Source organism: Macaca fascicularis, chromosome 6 (assembly GCF_037993035.2).
Source record: "Macaca fascicularis isolate 582-1 chromosome 6, T2T-MFA8v1.1".
NCBI classification, from domain to species: Eukaryota; Metazoa; Chordata; class Mammalia; order Primates; family Cercopithecidae; genus Macaca; species Macaca fascicularis.
The window spans coordinates 82614835-82639104 of record NC_088380.1 but is presented as its reverse complement, the minus strand read 5'-3'; the positions used below and the strand labels follow the sequence as shown (position 1 = coordinate 82639104).

At 45.3% G+C, this 24270-nt stretch overlaps 1 protein-coding gene across 6 annotated transcripts in view; it reads left to right on the top strand.

Annotated features, from left to right (window-relative positions):
* The window catches only part of LHFPL2 (LHFPL tetraspan subfamily member 2), a 163616-nt gene that overhangs the window by 5408 nt on the left and 133938 nt on the right, over positions 1 to 24270 (top strand). For 2 of the 6 annotated variants that reach the window (XM_005557229.4, XM_045393917.2), the window contains exon 2: positions 10526 to 10630. The exons of the other annotated variants lie outside the window; for them this stretch is intronic. The gene's annotated coding sequence lies outside the window, so the exon portion shown is untranslated. The remainder of the gene's footprint in view (positions 1 to 10525; positions 10631 to 24270) is intronic. 6 annotated transcript variants of the gene reach the window in all.

The following is a 24270-nucleotide window of genomic DNA, read 5'->3' as shown; positions in this document are numbered from 1 at the left end:
TTTCATCATGCACCTTTCAAGGTTTTGTTTCTTTTTTTTCATTACTTTAAAAACTGCAGTAATACATGATAAGATAATACGTAAGTTTGGAGTCTAGGAGGCTTGGAAAGGTATAGTGCAGCCAGGGCGCTGACAGTAGTTGTTGGACTAGAGTCAAGGTTGTGCTGGGAAGTACCTGAGGGTTTGGGGTCTTGGGCACTAAGCTAAGGGAGTCTGTATTTCATCCTGAAAGCTGTGCGAAGGCTGGTGCATTTGTAGCAGGTGAATGCTGTGATCATATCGCACTTTAGAAAGAGCTCCATGGCCATAAGGTGGGCTAGGTAACAAAGAGGGCAGGGAACAAGGTGAGCTGGGAGGCTAGGACCAGAGTGCAGAAATCCTGGCCGGACTGGGTGGCGGAGAGAGGAGAGGCCTGCAGATATTGACCCCACTTCCTGTTCATCTCCCGGGGTGGTCCCCTAGGAGAGGGAGTGTGCACTTTGACTGTTACGGGTCATGGCACCTTTCACTGAGGTAAGCAGTTGTGGGAACCTCAGTTTGGAGAGAGATGGCAAGGAGTAATGAGTTCAGTTGAATCCAAAACTGAACTATAAGCCTTCCAAGGAGAGATGTCCACCAAAAAGTTGGATTTAGAGGCAGGAGGCGAGGTCTGGAGCTAGAGATGATAGAGGGAGTTCTTTTTACGGTAGTGGCAAGTGTTTGTAGGGAGGCCTCCCTCTCTTGCTTGGCATGTCGAGGTTTACTAACTGATGCTAGGTGCAAGAGTAATTTGTGTCCTTGTAAGTGAAATTTTCTCTTTGATCCCTTTACCAGGCCTGACTGGCTTGATTGTCCATCAAGCCCTTGACTTTGGCCTCAAATGACCAGGCGCGTACTGATGTGATTTTGCAGACTTGGTGAGGTCTGCTTGTTGTTATTTTAAACTGAGATAGTTAAGAGGAATGTACATGGAGTGGTTGTGAATGTGTTTGATAGCTAGGATGTATAACTGATAAAATTGATACCACACACGTGTGTGTTAAGGACAATATTTGTGTCCTCCCCGATTCATGTATGTGGTGAAGCCCTAACCCTCTATGTGATAGTATGTGGAGGTAGGACCTTTGGGAGGTAATTAGGCTTAGATGAGATAATGAGGGTGGGACCTCCATAATAAGACCAGTGTCATTATGAGAAAAGGAAGAGAGACCAGAGCTCACTCTCCAGTGTGTGAGGATGCAACAAAAACGCAGCTGTCTGTCTGCAAGTCAGGAACAGGGCCCTCATCAGGAACCAAATCTCCTGGCACCTTGATCTTGGACGTCCCAGCCTTCAGAACTGTGAGAAGTGAACGTTTGTCGTTTAAGCTGCCCCATCTATGATATTATAGCAGCTTGAACATCTATATGTGTGTGTGTGTGTATACTGTACATTTTCTTAAATGCAATAAATATATTTAAGAAAATGTAAGATGAACTTCACTTGCTGAGAATGTAAACTAGTTTTGTGTATATCTACAAGATATTGAATACGGTTAAAGAGGTGTGTTATCTGCATGTTTTCCTAAACTTTAATCAGCTAGGTCAAGAGAAACACCCAACTTTGATTTTGAGACTTGGCAGGACTGGAAAGGAGAACCTCAGTGTATTTGGATTTTTCTTCTGGGTTTGTTCTGACTTTGATTTAATAACACGTTATAATGATTAAGTGGTTTTATGGAGACTATTTTACAGATATTTTTGTCAAACTTAAATAAGACTTCCAAGGTATTTACTTGGGGGTGAACTTTTGAAGTTCAGTCAAACTAACTTTTACAACTCTTCACATTAAAAAAAATAAGCGAGGAAACCTGTACCCAGTTATAGTATTTGAAAGAAGAATATTTGAGCTGGTTAATAATGAACAATGTTTAACACTGAGGTGACATCAGCAGTAGAAACAATTCTTTCCTTGTGCCTTAAGCACAGAGAATGGTTCAACTAGAGGTAACCAGGTTGTCTGGCCTTTGACTGCACAAGGGTAATAAGTGGACGATTAGTAGCCCAGGTTGATACACGGAAACTAGGGTGTTCTGACAGTTTGAAAGCTCTCCCTGTTTGTGAGACTAAGAACATTTCCCTTGTGGGTTGAATCTCTCTGGTCCTAAAAGCACACAGATTCCCAGGAACCCATGCATTGCTAATGGGCAGCTGCACACGTGTGCGGTTCCCAGGTCTTCATCTCCAACTGCTCTGCACACCCTTCCTCTGAAACATTTCCTTCCCTTGCCTTAGAGAGGGTGGCCAGGCTCTCCTACTCTCCGTGCTAGGAGAACTAACTCTTGTTTTCATGTCCACCAGGGATGAGGTTTACCTACCTTCTTTTTTGAGGTTACCAAATGACCCTCAAGGGCTACTGGTGTTAATTTGCATTTCATTCATTTGTGGCATAAATGAGAGTGTGCCAAGCAGGCCCCCGTGAATGCTTGTTGAATTGCAGGCACAACCGTTACTCCTCTTACTGCTGTGGATTTAGGGTAAGTCCAGTGGGGATGATTAATTATTGTTAGTCTGTGCAACCAGCAATAACACCTCACCTCATCCTTGCCTGCTTAACAGGGTTGGAAGGACAGAGACTAAAATTTTACCTGGTTATCTTAGTGGGGTTATGAGTGACTATTTTTTTTCTTTATTTTTCTGTTTCTCAGATTTTCTATAAGTAGCATGTTGCTTTTTGAAATCAGAACTAAAGAACTGGGGAAATATTTTGGTTTCTGTACAAAACTGTAGCAGTGGTTTTGGTCACAACATCGTACATCGCTTTACATCCATAGTGCATCTTTTGTAAGGCAGTTCCTGTCTTTAAACAGAACTGACATTCCTCCTCATTGTTGATATAGTTATAAATACTGGAAGGCTGCAGGAATGTACCTAGGACTGGGGGCTGTGACCCAGATCCAGAATGGGGCAGCTTCCTCTGAATGATAGGGAAGACCCCACCCCTTATAGTGGGTATGTTTGGTATGTTTTCATAAACATTTTAAGTGTGATTTGTGAGGTGTTTCTGTTGTATTGATAAGAAGTACCGAAATAAACCTGGTTGATAAGAAATACTGAATTAAATAAATGCTGTACTGGCATGTTAGATTTTTTTTTTTTTAATTTCACCGTTCAGTGGAACCTTAACCAGCAGTGAGATCTGAAATACTTCTTTAGCAACAAGCTCCCCACATGCCCGGAAAATTAAGAGGGACTCTTTTTCCTCTCCTGATTCTATTGTTCAGCATTTTCTTTCTTTCCACACTGTGCTGTGTTCTCGGGGCACCTGGAGTTCAAACTTCCTTTCTCCTGGGGCAGGCTGCAATTGGGCTGAATTTCACATGTTTTCTAGTTTTAAGGCATTTAGCCAGTTGTTTAAGGAAGGCTGTAATTGCATTCACAGGAACCTCATTCAATCTTCAGATAAGTGGTACATGGCACACACTTATTAAGGGCAAAATAACTTCTTAAAAAATTAACTTTCTCTTGCTCATAGAGAACACATTTTCTGAATTAAAAATAACAGACTGGATAGTCTGGGAATTACAAACTTACCAGTAAGCAGTGTTTCTGTATTTGTAAATGACTAACACTTGTATATTAAATAGACACATAAGAAAAACATGGCTCACAACTTTAAAAACAATGTAAAATCACATTTGTTTTCTTTTTTAAAATGGCCAGCTGTCCGTTCTGAGAAGATGATTCTACATTCTGGAGAGGTATGTCTAAACAGATACTCTTTCATTTGCTCATGCTTATAGTGGGCCTCTCAGGGTTCTTCTGCAGTGGAAACTCATAATTACCGACTTAATTACTGACTCTGCGTGGATCCATGCTGTAATTCGTAGCATAGTGTGCCGGCTTAAACTGGTGACTGGAAGTCATTTTTGATCTGAATCCTTTTGGTAAGTGAGTGTGCTTAGGTTGTCTCGACTATTTATGTGGGTTTTTTTTTTTTTTTTTCTCCAGCTTGTGCTTAAGTGTATTGTAAAGAAAGGGCAGCATGAGAGGGAACTAAGCTGATGTGTGAAATGTTTACACTATGTTGCAAAGCCAAAAAGAGCTGTAGCCAGTATGGGGTGAAGAGGCCACACTGAATAATAAGAACCCAAATGGTGGTGGTGGTGGGAAGGTGTGAGAGTTTGTGTATACACCTGTGTGGACAGGTGGCCAGGGGGCCTTTTAGGATAGTCTGACCAGCCGTGTTAGGGAAGAACCACTGCTCCTTTTGGTCTGGAAACTAGACTTCTGGTCCTTAAGCGGCTTCTAGCTTTCTTAATATCCATATTGGTCAACAAAACTTGAATGTTTTAAAAAATTTAAAAAACGTAAGAACTGCCATCCAATTAGATTTCCTCTAGTTTGGGATGTATATATTTGATTTTTGAAACCTTGATCATGGGACTTTCATTTCTTCTTGTGAAATTTCAGCTTTCTCAGTTCTGACATGTTCGGCCTGTCCAGATAGTTTTGAATTCTGACCCGGTCATCTGTCTTGTCAGCCTTCCCTCTGGGCCACAAGTCGTTCTTTGATACATGCAGCCTGTCAGTCACTCAGGTTCTTTGAGTCATTAACTGGTGCTGCTCTGTTAGCCTCCCCTTGTCATTCTCCTCCAGTTCTCTTAGTAACCAAGGGTGCGTCAGCCTTTGCAGGCGGCCGGAGGGCAGAGGGTTGGAGTCTGTGCCAAGATACAGAGGAAGCTAATCATACCCGTGACCTCGACCTCATTAACATTGTGCTGGAACCAAAGAGCCAGCATTCCATGGTATTGTTTGACTTTGGATTGTCTCTGCTGATTTATGATCACGAGGTCTGTAGTCCTGCCCTCGAAGGGAGGCAGATGTTATAGCCAGATGAGAATGCGAGACACATTCAGAACTTACTGCCTCCTTTTAACTTCCTAAAAACTGGGCTTTGGGTTGTCAGCTATTCATTGAGTCCTGCTGATGGTGATCTGGCTCCAAGCAAACCTGAGTAAAGAGTGTGAGGGAGGAAGGAAGGCTTCTGAGAGGCTGGAGCCCGAGTGGGGAGGCTGATGTTCCCAGTTGTGGGAAGTCCATACCCCTTCAGCAGGGCTTCTCAAGCTTGACGGTGCCCAAGAACTGGCAGGAATCCTGTTAAAATACAGACTCTGATACAGTAGGGCTGGGTGGGGCCTAGGATTCTGCATCTCTAACAAGCTCTCCCCATGGTGCTGCCCCTGCTACTCCTGTGGAGCTCACTTTGAATAGCAAGGCCTCACGTTCAACTGGACCATGAAAGAGACTATGGAATAGGCAGCTGGCGGCCGAGACCTGTCAGGGCTGGACTGTGCCTGCCAGGAGGGCCCATGAGGTCTGACTTGAAGTTGGTTGCCTGCTACTTAGGGCTGGCCTCTATTGGGATGAGACTGTGAGCCCTCAGCCCTGGCACTTCCATTTGGGCCTTTAATAGCTGTTGGGAGCCACTGTGCGGGGATGCCGTCAGTCCTTTAGGGCAGGGAGGTTATGAGCTCTTCCAGTTGAGATATGGTAAAGCTACAGGGGAAGGCTTCCCCCACCCCCCAAGTTAGTTAAAATGATTTCCTCATTTCAGGTTGGTTATATTCCATAAGTTTAACTAGGTTAAGAAGGCGCTAACATCCTTCCATTAAACCTGTATTTTCCCACATACCCTGTAACTTCAAGGTTATGTGATTACAAAACTTTTAAAAAGTTGCCTATTGTTTCATTTGGAGCATTATTTCTGAAACTTGCCTGACACTCCACTAAGGTGCTGGCTAGACATATGTGTTACCAGACCCTACCAGGGGTTTTGGCTTCATAGGTCTGGAGTGGGTCTTGGGAATCTGTATCTTTTAAACAAAGCTTCTAGGTGGTTCTTATGATCAGGAAGGCTCTAGAAAAACCGATTTAGAGAAGCATCCGTTTAGAAACCTGTCTGTCTGAGCCTGTGATACTGGCCATGTCTGAGGGACACCCTTGCCTTTTTATTTCTTGGCCTCTTAGATACTTGCTTGTGAAGGGCTGTCTTCTGTCCCATTGAATCCACTTCACTTTTTATCTTAACACATGCTTTTGCTCTTACAGAGAGGCTCTTATCTTAGATGGAGCCAAATCAGAGAGGCCTTTGTTAACAGTGTAAGAAGTCAGTTCTGTGAAGCCTTTATTTTTAGGAAGGTTTTACAGATACTGACTATTAAGTGCTCAAAGATACTGGACTATACAAGCTTTGGGCCTCTGTAGAGAAGTCTTTAAGAATGTCTTGATAGTGATTTTTCCCACTGTTTCCTACTTTGGTTCAGACACTGGAGATAATGAGCATTGTTAAGTAATGGATGACCAGAAATGGATGAACAAGGGGCCCTATCCTCCACAGACCAACTTGGTTCTGATCCAGGTGACTTGTGAGGTTAAGGAGTTTGCCCTTCCACAATTGTATGGAAATTAACCTCTATTCCTAAAGATGCAGGATCCATCTCAGCCTTACCTTAGGGGCAAAGTCAGCTTATGAGACCAATGAAGTAGGAAATGGTCAGTGTGGAGGAATCAGCTGGATATAGCTCCTTACCCAAAAGGTGGAATTCACTTAGTGTTGTGCTTACAATTCTACCATTAGAGAAATTGGGTGAAGTGTTTCCCTTTAAGCCTCTTATTAGATGTGTAAGCATCCATAGGACAGGTGATGCATTTGTGATTCATATGTTAACAGGAATAACTTAATAGAATGCTTCTTAGGATCAGAGTATACAGGGAGTGGACATTGATAGGGTGGAGTATGGGCCACTCTTCAAGGAGGGCAGAGCAGGATGCGGGGCCACAGATGGCAGCCTCAGGCACCAGGTGTCCAGGCAGCTCAAGAAAAGCACAGCGTGCCTGGGAGGGCACTAGGCAGAACTTGTTCTCATTCATTTAATTGGTGTGTGCGTGTGATGGGAACTTTAATATCATTTAAGATGCATTTGGCACATTTCTAATGTGGCCATTTCACATACGAGTTATAATGAAAAGCCAAGTGATCTATATATGAAAACTAAGACTAAACACCATAATTGTACGTAGGATTGTTTTGGATGGTTTTTTTTTTTTTTTTTTTTTAAATATTTATTTATTTATTTATTTGGGACAGAGTCTCACTCTGTTGGCCAGGCTGAAGTCCTGTGGTGCGATCTTGGCTCACTGCAAGCTCCGCCTCCTGTGTTCACACCATTCTCCTGCCTCAGCCTCCCAAGTAGCTGGGACTACAGGTGCCCGCCACCACGCCTGGCTAATTTTTTGTATTTTTTAGTAGAGACGGGGTTTCACTGTGTTAGCCAGAATGGTCTCGATCTCCTGACCTCGTGATCTGCCTGCCTCGGCCTCCTGAAGTGCTGGGATTACAGGTGTGAGCCACCGCGCCCGTCCGGTTTTGTTTTTTAAAGTCAGTTTAGTTTTGAGAGAGAAGCTAAATCCAAGACTTGGAAAATGATCCATTTTCTGTACCTGCTTAGCAGGTGAGCTTGGCCAGCAACAGAAACCTTCCCTTCTCTCAGGGAAAGGGGGGATGGTGGGAGTGTTGGGGGCATCTTTCCCAGGGGACTTGAAGAGAAGGGCTTGACTCTCCTGAGATTGCATGCCACCTAGATAATGTGCATTAGCTCATGCTTTCTCTTTTGTATCTGTAAAGAATCATTACATTTGCAGAGTTCTCAGCCTCTGGCTGGCAAAAAGAAACTGAACTTGGGCATTCTGCTGCCAAAGCCAAAGCTTGTGTAAGTGGTGGAATATGTTTTCAGAACAGAGTGGGGATGGGTTGGGAGATTCTCTTGTCTCTGCTGCCGGAGTAAACCAGAACTGACAGAGGACTTACACAGAAGCACTCCCCAGGGACCAGAACTCTGGGAACGTCTATGAAGAACTGACCCACTCCACGGCTCACAACCATTTCCCAACTCTTCTTCCCTTGGCCTCCCTGCTCTGTCCCTAGATTGGGCTTAGTGCCCCACATTCTAAGATTCATAAGATGTTCCTCCATGTTCTTGAAATGAAACATACAAAAAATGAATCCATTCTTATCACACATAAAATATCTTTGTCCTCAAGGGGGCATGGTACTCAGGAAAGATGGAAACACAGCCTGTGAAAGGCAGAAATTGATAAGAACTGTCTGTTCTGCCTCCCTGACCTTCCTGTGCCGTCAGCTTGCTCTGCGGCCTTGGGCAAATCATTTTGCCTCTTTGGACTGGAAAGGGTGAGGGGATGGAATCCAGGCCTGAAACTCTTATTCCAGGTGAATCCATATGGCTGTGTATTCAGTCATTTATTCAACACATGCTTATTACACCCCTCAGAAAGCTCGCAGTCTAGTGGGGAGAGACGGGTGGAAGAACCGTGATCGTTGAGGGCTAGCAGGTGTGGCAGTGTGTTTGGCCATGGAAAGCCTTTGGAGGTGTGGGACCACAGGCACAGGGGCCGGTGGGGAGGTCAGAGGGCTGCAGCATACAAACACAGGGTGCTGCCTGAACATGGGGAGGCAGTTGGGGTTTCTGCAGCACTACTTGAGGTGCGCTGAGAATAGTGTCCTCACTGCCCCCATACCACGCATGACTTCCTGTGAGTTCCTGCAGCACAGCCACCCTCATGGTGGCATTGGTGTTGGGGGTAGGCCCTGGGAGCTGAGTGGAGCATCATCTCCCTTCATGACCTGAGTGCTATTTTGATGCTTTGGCCTCCACCCCTGCCCCTCATCCCCTTTTGTAAAGAAAGTAAGAGCTATAAAAACATAAACAAGAATGTGAGAACTTGCCTGCTGTTTACAGAAATATGCTTTTTTGTGGGGGAGGGGTAATCTTTTTCTTTTTTTGTAAGGAGAAGATAGATATTCAAAGAAAGAGGAAGATAAACTGGGCTCTTCTGAATCCTGAATTACTTTATGGCTCCTGGGCCTTGGTGTCTTTGTAACCACAGAGTTTGGTTCACTCTCCAGGAAGAAACTTGACCCTCTGATAAAACCACATGGAGCCTTCCAGGGCAACCTCAGTGTTTCATTTATGGAGCGGTCAGATTCTGTATCTAAGTGGGAGGAGAAATGTCTAAAAGGAGAAGCATGCGTTCTCTTTCCTTAAAGCTCGAGTTCGCTTTGCCTGTCCTAAAACAGATGAGGGCCCAGGAGAAGAGGAAGGGCCTTGCCTGCACTACCACCTCCACCTCCCCTCCTTAAAGGTGGCTCAGTCCCCTATCCCGTTGGTCCCCAGGACTGGGAATGGTGCCATGCATAAAAACCAGCTTTGTGTATTTTTTACAACAGAAATGGGCTTCAAAGCACTGTGGAGTGTGAGGCCTTGAGCACAGAGTCGCTGTTGGGTTAGTAGGCTGGGCCAGCTCTGTACTCTGTCCCCCAGGACTTGCCCTTAGCAAGCATCACTGTCACCCAGAGGACTTGTGAAAACACTGAATGTGGGTCCCACCCCAGAGATTCTGAGTCACTAGTACTGGGATGGTGGAGAATTTGTGTTTCTGACACATTCCCAGGTGATGCTGCTGCACCACACGGTGCCACTCAGGCACTTGGTAGGGGTGTGTTGAGGCACGCAGACTCTGCCCCTGAGGCAGTGGTGCTGAGCTATTGTCTGCCTGGCAGGAACCACCTCATGCTGGAGGAACCTGGGCTTCACGACTGGTGGTTTGCCGGAGATGCTCGGGGGAGCTCAGCTTCACTTCTGACCATAAGGATTGTCTTTCTGTCCTCTCATGACACACCAAGATGTGGCATTTGGGGCAGCTAAGATGGGGTGTTTTTGCCTCCTTCCAGTTTGTTCTCCTCTCTGGTGTTGCTGAAAGCCATCTGAACCATCCCAGTGTCCTCTTCTATGTCAGAGCTTGCATTAGCCTTAAGGTAAAGTCCAAACTCTCCTAAAGCAGCTGCAAGAAGGCTTCTTGTGATCTGAAATGCTTCAGTGGGCACCAACTTCTTTCTTTTATGAACTGTGTTCTCACTTCCAGGACTCTCCATTTTACTGTTCCTTTTGCCTGGCATGCTCTTTAGTTTGGCCACCTCCTCATTTTAGCCCTCCCTTGTTCTGGGGAGCTTCCTTTGATGCCTTGGAAATCAGCTGGTGCCTCTGCAAAGGCTCCCATGTCCCCTTGTATTTTCCTCCCTTCAGCTCCTATCAGCTGCTCAAAGTCGGGAATGCAACCTATTTATTTCTCTTTGTGGACTGTAAGCTCCCTGAGGGTAGGAAACCCATTTATGCAGGCATTTCCAGGCATATAGAAGGTGCCTGGCATATAGAAGACCTTCCTAATCATTCTGAGATAGGTACTGCAGGGGAGGAAACTGAAGCACAGGTAGGTTAACTACCTGGCTGCAGTTACCCTGCCACTGAGTTGTGAAACCAGTATTGTCACCTAGGTCTGTTTGATCCAGCCCCTTGGCCAGGTAACACTAGCCTTGTTTTCTGCTCTGAGACCAAAGAGCTTAGCCATAGGCTGCGGATTTCTGCTGGAACCATCAAAAGACTGGCTACTCCCGTTAATAATAAAAATGACTTTTTCCAATTGTTTTTCAGGTGAGTTGGGAAGCAGACTCTTGAGTTGACAGCTGGCCTATGGTTTCTGCATTTTGTTAGGAAGCACCTCATGCAAGTGAGGGACCTGGGTCTGCTCACAGCCAGGTGGGTGTCCCTATACTATAGATATGACAATGCACTCTGATAACCACCCAATGTTCTCATTCAACAGAAAGAAAATCCTTAAATGTGGGGCAGCGGCTTCTCTAAGAAAGGTGTAAATTGGTCCCTGTGGGTGTTGTGAGTGGCCTGGTAAAGATGTTTACCTGGCTGGCTTGCTCGTGGGCATGGCTGGTTTTCTCATTACTCAGCCCTCTTTCCTTTGTTTCAACACCCTTTTCTTTTCTGTTTAGGTCCGTGCTTTAGAATTCCTTTTCCTCCTTTAAGATTCAGCCCAAATTTCTTTTTTTCTTTTTCTTTTCTGTTTTTCTTTCTTTCTTTCTTTCTTTCTTTTTTTTTTTTTTTTTTTTTGAGATGGAGTCTTGTTCTGTAGGCCAGGCTGGAGTGCAGTGGCATGATCTTGGCTCATTGCAAACTCCCCCTCCTGGAATCAAGCCATTCTCCTGCCTCAGCCTCCCAAGTAGCTGGGACTACAGGCACATGCCACCACACACGGCTAATTTTTGTATTTTTAGTAGAGACAAGGTTTCGCCATATTGGCCAAGCTGGTCTTGAACTCCTGACCTCAAGTGATCTGCCTGCCTTGGCCTCCCAAAGTGCTGGGATTAGAGGCATAACCCACCACACCTGGCCCCAAATTTCACCTGTTTATCAACTCTCTGAATGAGAGGCTTTTCAGAGTGTAACCTTTTTCTGCTTCCCAGCAAAATGAATGGCCACTTCTCTGTGCTCACACAACACGTTGAACTTGTCGTGGTGAGCTTTACTTACTTGTTTGTGCTCATCTTTTTCCTCTTGTCTGTGAGTTCCTTTTGGTACCATCTCCCACCTAGCATGGTTTCTGGCATGGAACATATTTTCAATAAATGGAAGAATGTTCATCCCAAGTAGCATAGGTTATGCTAGGTCATGGAGCCATAATGCTCTAAATGGCCACCTGTGGCCATGAGCAGCCAGACTCCTTGGCTGACCTTGGAGAGACAGAGTTGTCAACTAGACCCTGGAAGCCCCCAGGCAGCCCTACCGTTGGCATACAGACCACCATAGGATTGAACATTATCTAAATGTAAATGCAGTAGGGAACAAACAGTAGACTTTCCCAAGGGGCAGCCTGAAGGAGATAAAAATATGTCTCAGTGACTTGAGCATTTGTTTTAAAGCACAGTTTAGGTTTAAATAATTTTGATATGACACTTTTAATTCAGTGCACTTGAGTCTTCCCTACTCTTCTTAGAAAGTTGGGTGCTTTGAGAGGTATGCAGATTGGCTTGAGTTGATCTTGCATTATCCTGTGGGTTGGGAGTAGAAATCCTTAGGGCAGTGGATCACCTGAATGTTGGAGCCAGAATGAGAGTTGAGTACTTTCAGGAGCTGCTGGGTGGCTGAATTCTCTGATGCCTGGGGTGGCACTTAAATCTAGCCAAAGACTACTGCCACTAGGAGAATGTGGTCTTGAGGTTTTGCCCCAGCCTTATTCTGCTTCTGCGTTAACACTACACATTGTTCAGCCTTCCAGTTGCCATCCTGGGTGTTTGCAGCACTAAAGCAAAAGAAATTGTCTTCTGCTTTCTGCATGTGCTTTCCACAACCTAGTAGAGGTTCCTGGACAGTAAGTGCCATGTGAAAATAGTCACTTCCCCATGGTTTCTTCTATGTGGTGCTGAGACCCAGCTGTACAGCTTCCTGAAGGAGAACTGAATGACAGACAAGGCAGTAAAGGAACCTTGACTCCCAGCTGACCCTCTTCATGGTCTTCAAGTTTCCCAGGGCTTGGATAGAAGGAGGATTTCAGCTTTGCCCGAGAATGTCTAGTCTCCATGGAATCAGTTTGTCTATCATACTTGAAAAATAAGCTAAGAAAATACATGAAATGAAAAAGCCCAGATGTTAAAATATGCATGGGTTTTAGCAGTCTTTGGAACTTGAGATGTTACTGAATGTTTGTGTCACACCATCCCTGAAGAGGCTGCTGCAGGGCATTTGCTAGGAGTCTGGTCTCCACACTGCCCCACGCAGGGAGAGTGCCCCTGCTGGCCACTTCATAATGAGCTGCAGTTTACCAAGCTTCCAGGAGATATCTGATCCTCAGAGCCCCTCTTGTTTTACAATGCAGTTCTAATCATGTTAGGAAAAGCAGCAACCATGATGGAGTAGGTCAAACCCTCAAGTTATTGAGCTGCCCGGCTCCACGTAGGGGCTCACCAGGTGTGTGTTCAGGCTCACTTCACAGAGGTCATTAGTTGAATCTTGACTACCCCAAGTAGTCCAAGAAGTGGTTTAGTTCCTGAATCTCCTTAAAGCTTCTGAACTTGTCATATGTGTTTTGGACTTGTTAATAAGGTCCTGTGTTTTCTTTTTTTTTTTTTTTTTTTTTGAGACGGAGTCTCGCGCTGTCGCCCAGGCTGGAGTGCTGTGGCCGGATCTCAGCTCACTGCAAGCTCCGCCTCCCGGGTTCCCGCCATTCTCCTGCCTCAGCCTCCTGAGTAGCTGGGACTACAGGCGCCCGCCACCTCGCCCGGCTAGTTTTTTTTTTTTGTATTTTTTAGTAGAGACGGGGTTTCACCGTGTTAGCCAGGATGGTCTCGATCTCCTGACCTCGTGATCCGCCCGTCTCGGCCTCCCAAAGTGCTGGGATTACAGGCTTGAGCCACCGCGCCCGGCCGGTCCTGTGTTTTCATTCGGTGAAATGTTTACTATTTCTGAAGATGGGACTGCTAGTGCCTTATCAGTTGAATTTGTATGTCAGGGTGTGTGTGTATTTTTAATACAGCTGCTTTTGTACATTGGACTTGATCCAAAGACACTGTCCAACATGGGCCCCTTGTGTCAAGGGTTGACATTTGGGAGAAATCAGAGCAAAGGCAACTAGCAGACATAGCAGCTTGTCTCCTGATCTGGGACTCCAGTGCAATTAGCATACTCGGCTCTGCCTCACAATTTCCTTTATTGTTGAAATGTCTGGGAACCAGGTATTAGTACAAAGATTAATACATGGTACATCCTCTCTCAGCCTTTGTTAATTTTTTTTTTTTTCAGGCAAAATCTTTATCTTCAGCTGTAGTTCCTTAAAGAGGAAGCAAAGTCTCTAAAACAGCCTTTCAAGTTTCATTGCAAAGCTACACGCATATATTGACACCTCTGGGAAGAGTTTGCTCCATTCCATTTCCAGAGCACAATCAATGCATAATTTAGGAACCACCTTTTACTTGAACCAGGTAGCTTGTCAGCTGTGATTGATTGACTAGTTTGTCTTATCTACTGTAGGGGTTTTGTTGTTGATTTCAAGAAAACGTACAGGTACTTGTTTCCAGGAAAAGTTGATTTTAAATGGAATATCTTAGACTTTTTCCCTCACAGAAAGATTGGAGGTATTGTTTTATCACTATCATGTCCGCTTTCAGTTAAGAAATGTCTGTTTCCTGTTCCTTAGTGTCTTTTTGACACTATGGACCTGTTTTAGAAGGAAGTCCTTTGGATGAGTAGTTAATAGGAGTAACATTTTCAAATAGGCAAAAGACTGAAAAAAAGTCTTCTTCCATCTTTTTTAATGTTAAAGAGTAAACATCCTGCATTCTATATGATTCCTTTTCCCTATGGATCATTCTTATATCGAGCAATGTCTAAGACTTCTAAAATCCTGTTTTCTCAGGTTTCTTCTTCAAATCTGGGGAAGACTTGGTTGGCTCCCTTCAGACCTCTTCCATTGATGCTTATCTTTCCTGACTTTATTTCCTAATGGCCAAGCTTCAGGGCTCACCTCGCCTGCATTTCATCTGCTTGCTTGACATGACTGCAGAGAAGTCCTTCTTCCCTTTATGGCCACAATCTGAAAAAGAAAACAAACAGCTGAAGCTCTCCTTGCAGCCCAGCAGGCTGGGGAAAATAGTTCTCATTCTCCTTGTTCCTGGGTTCAAAGTGCACTTAACATTTTACGGGGGTGACCAGCCCTCCCAAGGTGCTGGTTTGAGTGGGCCTGTGTTTTAGCCGGGTGGACAATTAACCATGCTGACCTCCTCCTTTTTGCCATTGCCTTTCTGGCTGAGTTGATGCCAATACTCTGAGTGAGAAGGGGCTGCTGCTCCTTTGAGCGGAGCACCAGGGAGGGGTGGGGAAACATCTGATCTTGTTCAAAGGGGATGTCTCTGAAGCATGAAGATTGAACTGATTGTGACCCCACCCTGGGGGAAGGAGACATTCTCTCTGGAGAACAGGCCAGGAGGAAGAAGCCGGCAATTACTAATCCCATTGGCCTGTGGGCCTTCAGGGTCTCATATCTGTTTAAAAGAGAGAGAATTGGGGTTGAAGGTAATAAAGTAGGCCTTAAATTAGAGGAGCAGGGGGTCATTTTATCTAATTTTGTGGTTGTTACTGAGGAATAAAAGGCAGAGGAGATAATTTCATTAGCCCTTTTGAGATCTTTATCACAGCAAGATGGCATTTTGGGATCAGCAGAGCCACACAGGTCCTGTCCATGTCTCTCCTGGTAAAACGAGAGCTCGATTTCCAGTGTGCCAAGGGAGGGGCCGGGAGGCACAGTAACCCTTCAGGGCACTGTGGTCCGGAACAGATGGTATCTCCTGCCACAGTGAGAGGTTAGTGGCTACAAGTTCTGATGTAGGACTTGGCCAGCTACTCAGGAACATGGCATTCCATCTGAAAATGAAGAAATCCACCAGAGAAATGAGCTCCTGCAGAGTTGGGACTTTGTCTTTTACTTCTGAGGAAGGCTTGTGGGTCCTCTGCTGTTGACTTGATTTATTTGGAGCATAGTGGTCATCAGACAAATTCCTTTGAGCTGAGCATTATTCAAGTGTCAAACCACGTGGTAGAGAGTTAGCAGAGAGTCACAGCTGTGCCTTCTGTCAGATGAATGCAGTTCTGTTCAGAGTGGTAGTACCTATTTGGGGCTTCATAAATGCCCTGCTGAGTAGGCAGGTATTTCTGTTCATGTTTGCAGAGAGGGAGTGAGGCAAAGAGAGGTCCTGTGACTTGCCCGAGGTCTCCTTGTAGGGAAGTGGGTAATCTGGATTCTATCCCTGGACTTCTAACTTTGAAATTAAGCTTTCTGTGATCAAAATTAGTAGAAACAGGGAAAAGGATGAGGAGGAGAGCAATAAAGGTTTCTTCAAGAGAAAGGAGAGAGAAGTAGTGGTGAGAAACAGTTCTTTGTGCTAGCCACCAGCTGGCACCATTCCCCAAAAGCAGCTTGGTTTCTTTCTGTGGGGAGGGAAGCAGAGTGACCAGGGGAGACAGGGAAAGTGAGGGAGGCTGGAGACGGGAGGGTGGGAAGGGCTTTTGGAGTGTCTGACACAGCCTTAGGCAGATGCTGGTTAACTTCAGGGCCTGTGCATATCATCCGAAAGCACAAGGCATCCACTGCCTCCTCAGGAGTCTTGCTGGTTTATTTCTGGGGCCCAGCTTTTCCCATGTCCGTCTTCATTCACACCCTTACTGTCTCATGTCTGATGGCTTTCTTGTCCTCAGCGTCTTCCTCTCTACTCCATACATTTCTGCTTACTATATTTGTTTTTTGTTGTTGTTTTGTTTTTTTGAGACGGAGTTTTGCTCTTGCTGCCCAGGCTGGAGTGCAGTGTTGCGGTCTCGGCTCACTGCAACTTCTGCCTCCCGGGTTCAAGCAGTTCTCCTGCCTTGGCCACCTGAGTCGCTGGGATTGCAGGCGTGCACCACCATACCTGGCCAATTTTTGTATTTTTAGTAGAGATGGGGTTTCACCATGTTGGCCAGGCTGGTCTCGAACTCCTGACCTCGGGTGATCTTTCCGCCTTGGCCTCCCAAAGTGCTGGGATTACAGGTGTGAACCACCGCGCCAGGCCTACTTACTATATTTCAACTTAGCTCTGAAGAAAAAGGAAAACTTCTCTTGAGATGTGCTTGTGAAGACTGTTATCCACTGTTAAGTACATTTAATCATAGCTTACTTTTGTATCGTGCTTATACAATACAGGTATTTTCCCCTGCCAGTTGATGAAGGAGACTGCGGACACCTCCCTTTCTGGTGGATGCAGTGCCCTCAGGAACTCCCAGAAGGCAAGACTCCAGCCAGGGGTTCTCCTGAAATGTCTGACGGGAATTGCTGGGGGTGGGGTGTGGAGAGGGAGGAATGTGCACTTGATCCTCTAAGGCTTCTCCGTATCCTGTACGCGAATCTTCAACGCTCTCTACGCGGATGCAAGAGTCCTCTTGCTTTGGCCACGTGCTGCTCCTTTCCTTCAGGACTGTGGCTAATCAGAAGTTGGCCGCACTTCAGTGCCTCTTAAAGGCTTTTTTCCCTGGCTGTGTTCAGGATGTTGAAGTGCAGTGTCAGAAATGATGTGAGTTGATGAAGAAGAAATAAACAAACCCAGGCAGTATGTGAGGAAGGCTTGGCAGCCCTGCTCCTGTTTTTCTTTAGTTTGGATCTGAGGGAACCAGATTTCCTCGTTGGAAGGAATGGGGCTATGAGAGTCCCTGTGCCATGGAGCCTGAGATGTGCATGCCAGTGGGCCTTCTGGACTAGGGCACCGGTTAGTTGAATAACTGTGGGATGAAAATGTGTAGTTTATGGTTGGCAGAATGGAGAGAAGTCACATGGCCGCAACCTGAGCTATATGTATGTGGAGTTAAAATAGCATCTGTTCAGGGAGGCAGAACATTCCAGAATGCTTCAGTCCCCTCTTGGAGCCAATGCAGAGAGTGGAGAATAGGAAAGCTGGGAGGGACTTCACAGATCTTCTTGTCTAAGCCCCTTAATTTCAGTTTAGGACACTGAATAACTTGGCTAAAGCCCTGTGAGGTCAGGGGCCCTTGTCTGTCTGGTTTGTTCACCTTCATACCTTTGGTGCCTGCGTTGTATTAGGTGCTTAACATGCATTTGTTTGGTGAATGAATGACATAAATGAAGATATGACTTCCGACTCCTAATCCAGTACTGTCTCTGAGATATTTGTAGGCAGAAAAGTCTGTGTAGACGTGGTGCCAGATAACTTGTATGTAGTTGAGGCTATCTTGAGATTATATATAGGTTAGAAAGTGGAGATGTAGCAGAATCAAACTGGCTTCTTAAAGTTGGTGGTGAAGACAGGCCTGCTCAGGTTTGGGGGTGGGTAGGAGGCAGGACTGCCACTTTGCTCAGCAGATGGGGCTCCTTTCACATTGGATTCTGTGTGAGTGGTACCCTCTGAAGCTGGACAATGGCCCCAATAGCTCAGCTTCCCCGGAAGAATCAAGATGACTGTGGAAAAAATAGGCTTGAAGTTGCCCCTTTCCTTACCGGCAGCTAGGAGCCTCCCCACCTTTTGCAGCCCAGTCCCCTCCTTTTCAGAGGGATGTGTGACTTGGAGCTCATCAGACTTACCCTCTGTTTGTAGAGTGGTGTGTATGTGTAGAATGCTGCAGGTGTGACTGGAAGGTCATGTTTGATCACTGTAGCAACAGGAGTAGGATGAAGTCCTGCACATAGGGTCTCTGCCACTGTCCAACTCCATTTGGAGAATTGCAACTCTATTGCCATGGGCCCCAACCAAGGAAACCAGGTCTTACAGGGGGCTGCACTTAGAAAACCAGGGTGGTCCTGGCCAGCATGGTGAAACCGCGTCTCTACTAAAAATACAAGAATTAGCTGGGTGTGGTGGTGGGCGCCTGTAGTCCCAGCTACCTGGGAGGCTGAGGCAGGAGAATTGCTTGAACCTGGGAGACGGAGGTTGCAGTGAGCCGAGATCGTGCCACTGTACTCCAGCCTGGGTGACAAGAGTGAGACTCCATCTCAAAAAGAAAAAAAAAAAAAGGAAAACCAGGGTGGTAAACCACACAGCTACTTCTAGGCTGTTAACTCAAAGCATTGCTGTTTGTTTATCTCTTTTTTTTAACTTCTTGGTTAATTCACAAACAAGAAGAGGTTTACAATTACAAGGGAGTTTTAAAATTTAGAATAGTTATAGGAGATTAATTCAAGATTAAAAGTTGTCAAAGGGAATTTGTAAAATCAAGAAATGTTATTTAAATTCGCAAACTCTGATCTGCTGAGACTTTATTGGCTTGCTGCTTTGTAGGTTTCATCTGCCCACTCTGGGCCCTCCTCCCAGCCTGGCTGGGGATGTGTCTCTTGAAATTGACCTTCAGGCTTTACCACTTGACCTGATATCTAGGGGAGAGAGTGCTTCCTCTGGAATCCTTGACAGCTGACCATTTTTGGGTGGAATTCGTGTGCCTCCTCTGCGACAGAGAACACAGTTCCTCCTGGAAAATCCCTTTCTTTCTTTTTTTTTTTTTTTTTGAGACGGGGTCTTGCTCTGTTTCACCATGTTAGCCAGGATGGTCTCAATCTCCTGACCTCGTGATCCGCCCGCCTCGGCCTCCCAAAGTGCTGGGATTACAGGCGTGAGCCACTGCGCCCGGCTGGAAAATCCCTTTCACTGGTTCCCCTGACTTCTGCTGGTGCCTGCTTTGTACAACCCGTCTCACTTCTCTCTAGGGGATGTGTAGCAGACAGCCGATCTCCCGGTGGGTCAGAAGACAAGCTGGAGTCAAACCCTGATTGATGACTACAGAATCAGTTGGGTTGTGGCTTCTGTTCTGTATTGAAGATCACAGGACATATTGATCTAAAGCTGGCAGGCTCTCTAAAAGCCAGAGGTGGGTTGAGCCGGTCGCCAAAGCAGCAAGAAGAATGACTGTTGTCTAGGCTATTAGAGCTTGAATGAAAAGAGTGTATTTCATGTTGCACAGTGGCATTAATCGTTACTTTGTTATTCTGGGGAAAACCAGGCCTTTAGGAAGTGATTTTGTGGTAGTGTCCTTATAGTCTGGTGTTTGAACTTCTCATGGGGGCTGTTCTTTGGCACTGATGTCGTTATCTATGAGCTTGTCCTATTGTGTGGTGCTAGTGTAGTGCTTTGGAGCAAATGGTAAATGTTTACTTGAACCCAAAATATACTGTGTGCAAAGTCATGCAAATTAGAAACAAATTAAGAATACATATGTGTTATAAAAAAGTGGCTTACTTGGAAAATCTAGTTTCATTCATTCATTTACATGTGGGGAAAACTTGATTATTCTCTTCAGGATTCTTGAAAGTATAAACAAAAGTGAGGTGGGAGTGCCCACCTTCCCCAGCTATGAGCCTTAAGCTTTTATGGAGGGTATTTTAGAATGCACACTCTTTAGTGCAAAAGAGTTTCAGCATTGCCTGTGGATGAAGGCACACCTTTTGCTTACTTCTATACTTACTGCATGTGACATAGTTTCAATGCAATAGTTCTCTCTCTCTCTCTTTCTTTCTCTTTCTCTTTTTAAAGCAATCTGTGGGGGTCTATAACCACAGTGGCAGAAAGAAAGGTAATGGAGATTTATACAATAGTGTTCATGTTTACAAAATGAAATGCTGAAACATGATGGAATTCTATATTCATGGGGTTTCAACTTGCTCTAAAAATGAATGTTAACGTGATGGAGTTCTGTGTTCTTAAGATTCCAGTCCGCTGTAAAAATGTTAATAAGCAACAAGATTGGTTCGTATTCGTGGTTTTCTCCCTGCAAAGTCAAATAGTATACATGCATTTATTAATGACTCCCTGAATGAGATCTAAATCACTTAAGTACAGTTTTATATGGAGTGGAAGTATGAGAATCAAAGTTTGTGGTTATTTTGTAAGAATTTGCTTCCATTTTTACAATGCAAGTCAGAGAAGTCTTGATGTGTCCCATCTTTTCTTCCATTTGTATCTTCTCTATTTTCCTCTAGATGATTTCCTCGCCTATTATACACGCTCTTTTATCACAGCCTGGATATGATCCCTGATCATCACCCAAGTTTCATCCCCTTCTTTACAAAGCCTGACTCCCCTGTAAGGGTCTCCAATTTCTTCCTCCAGCTAGGCAGGCCTCAATGGTGTCTTAGTCCATGTCTTCTGGTCGTTTCTGGATCCCAGTTGTACCTCACAAGCAGCCCAGCTCACCCTGAATCTAAAGAGCATGCATTTTCTGTAGCCTAAAATTGTTAATGATTAAATACACAGGGTTAGATTTTGTTTGGTGATAATGCAGTCCCTTTAAATGTTTTACCAGTTTAGAAACATTCGAGAGACTTGTCAGGTTCCTTGGAGGAGGAGAATGCTTGGGAGATAGCCCCTCCCAGCTGCATTTTGCCACAGTGAGGAAGGACTGAACTCTGGGCAGAATGTGTGGTGTGTGGTGGGAAGACCCAGCCTTAAGAGTCAGGCAGGCTCAGGGTCCAGGCCCTGCTCCCCATTCCCAGGCTCTATGACCTCAGGCAAATTACTCTTCTCTCCAGGGCTTAGTCTTCTCATCTGTAAGATGGGGATAATCATGCCTACTTCATAAAATTGTTAGGAGGATTAAATGAGGGAACCTATGTAAGGCATACCTGGAATTTAGTAAGTACTCATTGTCGCTGCTATTGTAATAAGGAAGTCTGCTTTGAGTAATCCAGTGCCTTCTGAAAGTTTCTCCCTAATTGTTGCCCCTCAGCTGAGGTACTCAGAGCATTTAGGTAGCTGATGTTGTTTTAGGCATGTAGTGCATGTACGTGCTGGAGTGATGCCACCCAGTCGCTTTCGAAGCCTGCTCCTGAGTGTCTGAGCTCCTGTGTCATGTTTACTCTTCCCCATAGCAGACAGGTGCTGGAAACTGGCATTTACCAGGGCTTCCTATGCTTTCAGAATCAAGGAATTTCTAGAGTGTGTATTTTGAGATGAGTTAAAATTAATAGTTATTTAAAAAATTAAATGAGCCCTGTGGTCGGATTTCTTAGAGAGTATGTGTTTCTTGGGAGACACGCTAACCAGTGAGGGCCATTCTTGGTGGCCAGCTGCTTTGTGAGGCAGTTAGATTCTACTTCCTAGACCAACATCTTAGTGGAAAAGGGGAAGGCAAAGCCAAAAAATTGTGTAAAACGTATTTATGTTTGTCCTGAGAGAATAGCAGCGTATCACACAACATTAACAGGCCTGGCCTGCTAATAGTTCTGCACTGCAGTTTGCACCAACCCAGCAATGTAGTAATTTATTTCACTGAGGGAATTGTGGTTTTATGTGCCATGTATTGGTGTCATTGAAACCACGTTTTAAGAGGAAAATAGCAATTAATGTTTAGAAATGGGAAATAGCTTTACAAATTTGTGGTGGAAGAGACCCAATAAAAATGACTATCAGGAGTTTTCCAAAGGTGAACATAACAGTTTCTAAATGGTGTTTTCTGTCTGGTAGCTTGACAGCTTTTGATTTGTAAGTGTTAACCAAAGTATGACTGCCACAAACAGAGCAGGGTGTGTGTGAGAGAGTATTACTGCAAGGAAGAAAGCAACTTTACTAAGATGCAGGCAGGCATCTGTGCTGATTTAGGAATAGATAGAGAGGTCTAGGGTGTGTTTGGTCAGATTACACCCTGTCTGTGTCATTGCTGCTCCTGTTCTCCCGCTGCCAGACGACAGCACTGAAAGAGTGGCTGTTAATCTCTAACTTGGGGTTTGCCTGCATCCATGCATAAACATTTCAGCTCATTTTCTTAAGAAACAGAAGACCGCTGGGCGTGGTGGCTCACGCCTGTAATCCCAGCATTTTGGGAGGCCAAGGCGGGCGGATCACAAGGTCAGGAGATCGAGACCATCCTGGTTAACACAGTGAAACCCCATCTCTACTAAAAATACAAAAAATTGCCCGGGTGTGGTGGCGGGCGCCTGTAGTCCCAGCCACTCCCGAGGCTGAGGCAGGAGAATGTCGTGAACCTGGGAGGTGGAGCTTGCAGTGAGCCGAGATTGCGCCGCTGCACTCCAGTCTCGCCGACAGAGCGAGACTCCGTCTCAAAAAAAAAAAAAAAAAAAAAAAAAAAAAAAAAAAAAAAAAGGAAACAGAAGACCAGAGCATATGGGAGCCACTGAATACTGAATCCTTTAAGATTTGTTTTCTGTTTGTTTGTTTTTAGTATGATTGATGAGATTGGGGCATCTAAATTAAAAGTGACTCCTAAGGATTCAGTTAAAGGACGGTGTCATGATGAGAATGGTGGTTTTACCTGGGAGGCAGAGGTTGCAGTGAGCCGAGATTGAGCCACTGCACTCCAGCCTGGGCAACAGAGTGAGACTCCATCTCTTTTTTTTTTTTTTTTTTTTTTTTTTTTGAGACGGAGTCTCGCTCTGCCGCCCAGGCTGGAGTGCAGTGGCCGGATCTCAGCTCACTGCAGGCTCCGCCTCCCGGGTTCACGCAATTCTCCTGCCTCAGCCTCCCCAGTAGCTGGGACTACAGGCGCCCGCCACCTCGCCCGGCTAGTTTTTTGTATTTTTTAGTAGAGACGGGGTTTCACCGTGTCAGCCAGGATGGTCTTGATCGACTCCATCTCTTTAAAAAAAAAAAAAAAAAAAGGAGTTCGAGAATGATGGTTTTCTGATTTTTAGTAGGAGAACTCTTTTAAAAAATGAGATATTTCAGTGGAGCCATGGCATATGTGCATTTAACTCATAAAAATTAAACTGTACACACATGGTCCAAAAAGAGGAATCACGTTGAGAATAATGTGGAGCTGCTTGGCAGTCGGCTCCGTTAGAGCAAGTGCCCCAGGGCAGGGTTTCTCAGCCTGGGAGCTCCTAGCGTTCTGCGCTGGTCATGTGGTGTTGTGGGTGCTCTGCTGTCCTGTGCATCCTACAGTGGATGCTTAGCGGCATCCCTGGCCTCTGCTGAGTAGATGCCAATAGAACCTTGCTTCCCCATTCATGGCCATGAAAAGTGTCTCTAGACCTTACCAAATAAATGTGCTCTGGAGACGTGGAAGAGGGCAGAATTGTCTGGGTTGAGAACCACTGCCTTGGCGTGAGACTGATGGGAGGTGCTTTTCAGTCGGTTGCTCCCTTAGATGACCTCTGTTTGAGGTCCTCGTTGATCATTGTTTTAGATCATCATTCGTAGATCATCGTTGCCTTTCTGTGATTGAATACATTTAAAAAAATAAAAACTCTGAGGCATAGCGAGTGTCAACTGTAAACTCTAAAGGGTGAGTTGGAGACGATGAAAGCATTAGATTTGCTCCTGAAGGGAGAGCAGCCTCATTGAAATATCTTCTAGAAATTTCTAAAGGCCAAAGCCCTATAAAGAAAAGTGATTGGGGCCAGCACTGTGGCTCACTCCTGTAATCCCAGCACTTTGGGAGGCCAAGGTGAATGAATTCCTTGAGACCTGGAGTTTTAGACCAGCCTGGGCAACATGGAGAAACCCCATTAATACCAAAAAAATACAAAAACTAGCCAGGTGTGGTGGCACACACTTCTAGTCCCAGCTACTTGGGAGACTGAGGTGGGAGGGTCGTTTGAGCCCAGGAGGCAGAGGTTGTGGTAAGCTGAGATTGCGCCACTGCACTCCAGCCTGGGTGACAGAGCCAGACCTTGCGTCGTAAAAAAAAATAAAATAAAATAAAAAAGAAAGAAAAGTGATTGGTCTATTGACACAAATCTTGGCCTTGTCAATTCAGATATTTTTTGGTGATAGTGGGGCTCATGGCCAATTTCTAAACTCCAGGTCTGTATAATACCATTGTGTGGTGTCCCATCCAGTTTTGACCAATTTTCTGAAAGGCAGGCATTCTGGTTCGTTCTTCTCAGGCTCTGAGTCCCGAAGCGGGCC